Source organism: Hyaena hyaena, unplaced genomic scaffold (genome assembly GCF_003009895.1).
Source record: "Hyaena hyaena isolate Hyena2069 unplaced genomic scaffold, ASM300989v1 scaffold_1775, whole genome shotgun sequence".
NCBI classification, from domain to species: Eukaryota; Metazoa; Chordata; class Mammalia; order Carnivora; family Hyaenidae; genus Hyaena; species Hyaena hyaena.
In genome coordinates, this window is record NW_024082408.1 from 97,059 (window position 1) to 104,700 (window position 7,642).

At 35.1% G+C, this 7,642-nt stretch overlaps 1 long non-coding RNA gene across 1 annotated transcript; it reads right to left on the reverse strand.

Annotated features, from left to right (window-relative positions):
• Positions 1 to 285: 285 nt before the first annotated feature.
• Positions 286 to 7,416, reverse strand: LOC120226608. Its single transcript, XR_005527063.1, has 3 exons — positions 7,318 to 7,416; positions 6,872 to 6,930; positions 286 to 426 (listed from the first exon to the last, which is right to left on the reverse strand). It is a non-coding gene; the product is annotated as an uncharacterized LOC120226608 (long non-coding RNA).
• Positions 7,417 to 7,642: the final 226 nt, after the last annotated feature.

A 7,642-nucleotide genomic window follows, 5' to 3' on the forward strand; every position in this document is an offset into this window, starting at 1 on the left:
TGTTTACACTAGTAGTTTGGGAAACTGTTTAACAGGACTTCCACCTATACAGGAAGCCTATTTCCACTACCAGTCCCTCCAAAATTTCATATCATCATACAATTTCAACAATGAGCTCTAATTATAGCCTAAGCAAGACAATAACACTGATTTTTCCTTTCATTTTCATCACCTGGGGCATTAAATGAAAGCATTCAGTTTCCTATCCCCATTTCCTGAAGACATTCAGTGGCTATGCATTCTAAAACCAAGGTCCGAATCATCAAAAACTGGCTCACTTCCAGGCTCTTCTAGAAAGATGCGCAGGAAGGTGTGGTCAACATCTGCCCACAAGATGGCTTGTTTGGAAAGGGTTAAAGGCAGGCTATCAGTCTCCTGCCACTGTTCCCAGCATTTGTATCAGTCATAGGAAGTGATGTCACACACCTGCAATGCACATGCAAACTGTAAACACTTCACCAACATTGAATTTGAGTCTTCCATCCAAAATCATGCCCAGCTGCCTCACACTGAGCTCCATGGCTGCCAAATTTGCTAGACTGCATAGCCTTGAGAAAATGGATAGTCCTTTGCTAACAACAGTTAAGTAGGTTCAACTTTTATACTACCAAGCTGACTACAGTGTTGTTGTTTTTTTTTACTGGCTACTTCTTGCTGTTTCTACAATCACAGAGGTAGAATTAGAACAAATATTAAAGATTATGCAACATAACACCCTCATTTTAAAAATAATTAAATCATACCACGACTATAGATTTTACTAATTGTCCCCACATCTTTCTTTCCCATCAGACTCAAGGACAGGGACCAATATATAAAATACTTTTCTATCCTTCAAACTTAGTACCTAGCAAATATTGTTAGAGCTTAATACCTAACAATCAGACATACAGATGGATGAAGAGGTCAATGGGTACTTTCTTTCAAAACCATTTTACAAAGCTATCCTAGATTACTTGAAAACAGGAGATTTGGGTAATTCACTCCATTTTTGTAAAACTTAGTTAATTTATCCAGAAAATGGGATAATATATCTTCCTCAAGGAATGGTTGCAAAGTTTCCCTGAGACAATGCTTTTTAAAAGTTCCATACAAAGCCAGGCACATAATAAGAATTCCATAAATAACAGCTTGCTATTATTTTAATAGTGGTAATGGTACATCACACTCTCCCACACACATACACACACTTATTGTTATTATCATTGACCAACCTCTTGGTTCATCCCATATATGTATTAAAGTGTCAAGAGCTTTACCCCCAACTTGTGTTTCTCTCTTTCCCTAGATCTACCATCAGTCTGGGGTGACATCAAGATCCATGTGAACACCTCATCATGCCCTGTCTTCATACTTCACTGGTATTTTCATCTTTAATGACTTGTACATTTTTCTTTCATTTATTTACGTCCCATGACCATACACAAACATTTTCTCTGGAACCAGTCTACTTGGATATGATGCTAGCTCCATCAGGAGTTACAGTTATGTAACAAGCTACACACTTTTTTAGGCTCTCTAAAGACTTTCGTTACCTCATTTACTAAATGGGATGAAAAATGTGCTTGCCTCACAGAACTTGGTACATAGCAATACTCAGTTCTTGTTAGACATTATTTGTCTTACCCAAACTCTACTGCCTCTGAAATGTTTAACCCCAACACTAATATATAATGTCTGGACATATGAGTTATTCCAATTCCTTTACTACTGAAAGTAATCCATAGCAGAAATCATAAGCTAAAAACAAATTAGAAATAAGAACTTTAAAAAGTAGGAAAATAGAAAAGTGCTTAAAGATTATAAAAGTTTCAAAATGTAATCACTGGGTATCCAAAACAATAACTAATAATGATAATAGCATATACTTATTGATAATATACGTAATATACTTAGGTGAGATCTGGCTCAAAAGTAAACCAAAATAAGTATATTATGTGAATTATGAGTGCTTACTATGTATGGGCACAATTCTAAGTGCTTTCTATAATGTATTTTGCACATACAGATGAGAAACTCAGTAACTTGTACAAGTTACAAGTCTAGTAAAATTTCAGAGCTGGGATTAAAACCCACAGAATCAAGGCCATATTGACAATTCATACATGATAGAACTGGGATTTAGTCTGTCAGTTCGATACCAAAGCCTGTGCTCTTAATTACTTTGTCTCCCCCTACCTTATTAATACCTCAGAATATAGCGATAATAGCTTATCTTTAAAATATATATATATACAAACATACATTTGTTCTATCAAATTTTTATATCAAACCATTTCATTCCAACCAATTTGCCTTTTGGCTAAAGTTTATACACTTTTCAGCCCCAAGAGCCCTGTTCTTCAGGGCCAGGGTTAATCCTTCATAAGTGGGGCTCCGCCAGATTTTCCCTGGCTTGCACAGATGGAGACCTGGCCCTCAGCCTCAGCAGGTCTTTCCTGTCCTCCAGAATTCTTCACTTCACGGATGGATGAAGACCTGTACCCAGAGTCTGAGTGAATACGACGACAAGCATTTTTCTGGGTGCCATTCTGCCTCAATTGAATCAGCTCATTTTCAATACAAAGGTTAGTCTAGTGACAACTATGGAAGAACAAGTTTTCCTACCACCACAGGGCAGACACCTGGGATATACAAAGTCAAGCTTGTAGATGATCGACTTCAAAGGCATTCCTTCTGGAGTTTCTGGACAGCAGTGGACCCCAGGTACATCTTTCCTATAGCCATCTGGCACTCATTTTTTAGGTTCACCTCCTGAGTTCTCACCAGGGCTCCAAAGTAAAGGAAGTAATAATTCTTCTCTGACCACCACATTTCTTAAAGTGGAGTCACCTGATAGTTCTATACCCACTCTCAGAACAAACTAACAGTTTCCTGCCCAAGGTTAAAAGTCTATTAGCTGAGGTGTATGTAAGGATCTGGAGTGAGAAGTCATGTATGAAAGGAGAGAGAGAAATTCCGGAGTGCTATTTGTAGTCTTCTGATTTCCTGGAGCAGGAATTGGGGACATGGGATAAACGTGAAAAATAACATTCTTAGCCTGTAATTCAGCAACAAGCATCAATGACAATCTCATTGAACATATCATCATTCTTTATCAGCTTTTTCTTCTATTTTAGCACAGTTCTATTATGGAGGGAAGATGATTATTTAAACAGAACAGTTCTTTTTCTTTAAACTGCCTTCTTGAAGTTTGCCTGATAATTATAATTATAGATCATAAAGAAAAAGATACCTCTTTCTATAACACAATACTATCATCTATATGTAAGTTAAAAGAAAAAAAAATTTCAGTATTAAATTTCTAAATGTGCTGCTTTTGAAAATGGCATCCAAAGTATTTAAAATATTTGCATGAATTACTAATGAAATTTGTCTTTAGATATGTAAGGATGTGCCATAACTTCTTCACAAATAAAAAACAATTATCAACACATATGCTTCATCAGCAACAAAATGTAATCAGAAATTAAATCACCTTCTATCTTCTTACCTCACCTCATTCTTGTTCTAAGTTTCCTAACCCTTGTACACATGTTTCTCTTCTGTGTTTGAGAAAGTTTGAGGTGCTAACTTGAATTAAGACTCCAATGATAATGACAAAAGCAATAAAAGAGGTAAAGAAGACAGAAAGTAATTAAAGGTATATATATTTTCAAAGTACTATAGACTCAGTAAGTCCAGATATTTATTCTTTACCACAGAATGTATTGAACTGCTATCATAGTGTACTTTTTCTTTATTAAAGGATGAATTTTTGTCATTAGCTAGCTCAGTATTTTAGAGCAACTCTCCAAACCTTTTGATTTTCGTTCTCTCAGCTACAAAATAAGACATTTTTTTTTACCTGATCTTGAAAATCAAGCAGCTCTCTGAGAGATCTTCAATAAATTTATCTTTATTTCACCTTAGTTTAACTTGATCCAAAACCTTTTCGAACTGTTAAAATTCGAGTGGTAATCAAACTGATCAAAATTTTCATCACATTGCACAAAAGAGGAGACAAATAGGATATTAAAACATCAAATTCTTTTTTCATAATAATTTTTGCTTCATGGAGAATGACTGCTAATAGTTAAAACAACAACAACAAAACCAGAACCTGCCAGTTCCCATTCTTTCAATGTTTGAGGAGATACCTAGTTATCACTAATAAGCCTGAAACTGAGCTCCAATACTAAAGGCCTGCCCAGAGGCAGTTGAAATACACACACACACACACACACACACACACAGTCCTCTGCCCTGTCCCTAAACAAATAGCATTAGTCTATTTTTACTTATTTTATAACATCCTGCTTAATAGAGCACGACACAAAACATCATGCATCAACATCAACTCCTGAAAAATGCTTGTTATATGCCAGCCCAAGGCACATATTCAGATAAAGAACATTTCACAAATTCCCTGAGTTAAATATTCTCCTTTTGGCTCTTCTACCATAGTCACTATTCCTAATTCTTCTGGGCCTACAGATCTCCTAGAGTGCAATACAAAACCACAGAAATGTCAAAAACAAGTGTTGGAAATAAGGACTGTAAAGTCTCAAATGCACGTAGCAAAGAAAAAACATGTGCATAAAATTGTTTCCAAGCATTTAAAATATATTTATCCTGAATTTCTATTTGGATTCCAGAAGAATTAAAGACTGTGAATTAAAATAATGAATCAACTAGTGAGCAAAAATCTATCACTTTTGGTTCAGTCTGTCATCTGTAGTGAATCAGACTCTCTTTTAGTTTAACCCAATTTAAGCATAAAAATGAAATAGGTCAAAAAGCAGAAGACAGTCTCCTGCTTAATCTCCTCCTGAATATTCTCCTGACTCCTTAACTATTATTAGGACACCTGGCCTCCTTTGACTCTACACAATTGTCCTAAAATTTTTCAAAAACTTTATATTCCTACTCAACTTTTACCTGTGAGAAGTTGTTTAAGTATCACAACTTCTAAAAGAATATTTTCTAAACTGTACCTTGATAAGCATTCACATTTATATTAATATGCAACCAACAGCCAGGTGCATGTAGTACTCTATATTTTTGTTATAGAGGTGTAAGAACTAACCTTTACCTCCTTAATATTTAATGATCTATGTACTTTTTTTACTTTCTCCACCTCATATCCTCTTTAATTTCATTTAATCTTCATGGCAAAAGATCAAAGTAAGGATTGTTATTTTCAGGTTATAACTGGAAAAAAAAGTAACTGAGGATAAGGGAAGTTAAATAATTTACTCCAAGTCTCACTATTGCTATGTGACAGAATTAGTAACCAAATATAGGCCAATATGACTACAACAAATAGTAGATAACATTGATAATACAATAAGTCACCTAAGAATCCCCACTGCTTAAAAAATAAATAAATAAATAAATAAATAAATAAATAAATAAATAAAGTTAGACAGAACACCCAGTGCCAAGGCTTGTATCATAGTTTATGCTATTAAATGTTCCCTATGAAGTTGCAGACTGAAAACAAATCTAAGTAAAGAATAAAAGCCATCAACAACTTTGCCTTCCAAAGGAATTTGTGGTGTACAGCAGATCTTAAAAGTTTTATCCAGTATAACACTGGATGTCTCTCAAAACTTTATTCTTACTACTTAATTTTTTTCCAAAATCTGAAGTTTCATTCAATCTAAAGTTTGGAGATAGGATAACACACTTTTCTAAAAATCCTATCCTTTGTTCCTTCCTCTTTTTTCCCCTATCTTTATAATGCCTGTTTTCACTTTGCTTTATAAATACTAACCATTCAATATTAAGATTTTACATAACAGAAAATATTGCACTCTCAATTTAAAGATTTCATTATATAAGGGTAGGGAAGCAAAGGAAAAAAAAGATCTTCAGGAATAAATATACTTACATAAACCTCTGTAAGCAGCAATATTAACTACTAATTATTGCCTATCATATATGGGCACTGCGCCAAGTACTTTATGTTTCTGATCTCATTTTATTCCAGCTGCAAGCTTTGAAGCGACCACCACAAATAAATTTAAAGAAAAAAATAACAGTGTCCAAAGAGTTAATAACTTGATCAAACTCATGCAACTAGCTAGTGACAGGATAGGGTATCTAACTCAAATTTTTTTGACTTGTAGATCTTATTTATTTAGTCTACCAAAGTTAGACAGGCTTAGGTTCAAATACCAGTTCCCTCACTTAAGCTGGAGCTCAAACTGGAAAGGCAATACATTGATTCGAAAAGGTTTGCTATAGATGAGAATTAGTGTGGTCTGTTCAGAGATACCCTCTGCTGGAGCAGAGGCTTCTTACTGGAAGGCACATGTCCATCCTAAGGTTGGGAGAAGATGGCACCAAACTGGATGAATGCAAACTCTGGAAAACATAAGTAGCAAATTACCTTTCAACATAGCAATTGTGTAATTTCCAGAAAGAGACAGTTAATGCACTCTGTGCAACGTCCACTAGTAAGACCTTCTGGAAGAATAGGCTACACATTTCATTCAGAGATTGGGCCTCTTCTTTTAATTCCCTGTACTGTTTCTCCATCTATAGCAGTTACAGCATCCTCCACAGAGTCTCTGAATTGTCAAGAATCAATAAAACTATTATTATCAAGTAAAAATGATGGGTGCCTTGCCCTAAAACCCTGACTAATTAAAGCTGTATGTGCAAAGGATCTATGTTTGTCCTAGTGGGTGACCACAGTGACCTTTCATGTCTGCAGATTTGGTAATACATCTGGGGTTGGGCCATACTGGAAACTATGTTCTATGTCCCCAGCCAAGAACTGATTTATTTGATTCAGAATGTCAATACAGTCTCCTCTTCATAGAATCTTGTTACATTCTCTTCCTAAGGCATTAATAGTAAGTTACCAGCAATAGATACGTACCCATTTACTTTTTCCAATGACCTGAACCAGCTCTTTGGCACCATCTTCTCAAGAGAGGTCTGGGAATAGAATAACAGGGCACTGATGTCAGATTCCAAGTTCACAGGCAGGGACAGGTGAAAAAGTTTCCAAAACACCTATACAGATGATGATTCAAGATAGTTATTATTCTTTCACTTTCTAAAAAGTAAATGTATTCCATTTTCCATTTGAATTTAATGGGTTTTTAAAAATTTTATATATGAATGGTAGTTTCAGACAAAAAGATAAATCCTTGTTATTATGAACCATTGCACTCTGTATTTCTCATTCTCAAACCCAGCCCTTTTCATCTTAGAATAGTTATTGCCTGTACTGAGGAAAGTGCCATTGGATCTACCTATACCTTCCTGCCCACATGGCAGGTTACTTCTAAGATGGCTTAAAAAATATTTTAAATAAGTTACCTTTATTCTTCAGGGATCCAAATGTTGCTCTTGCCAAAAATATGAATCTCGGCATTATCACTGCATCAGGATAAATCCATAAATGGAAGAAAATACTGGTGTCATTCTGAAAAAGAAAAAGGGACAAAATAGACTTCCTCATCTAGCCTAGCACAATGCAGACATGTTGCAGAGCCACCTTTAAGGTTTCTGTGAGTAAAACTTTATTAATATGTCAATTATATGTGGCTATAAAAGATAAAGGCAAAGATGACTTCAAAGAATCAATTGGCCTAAGGTTGAAAAAGGGACCCAACAAAGCTCCAGTCTATACTTGGGTGCCATA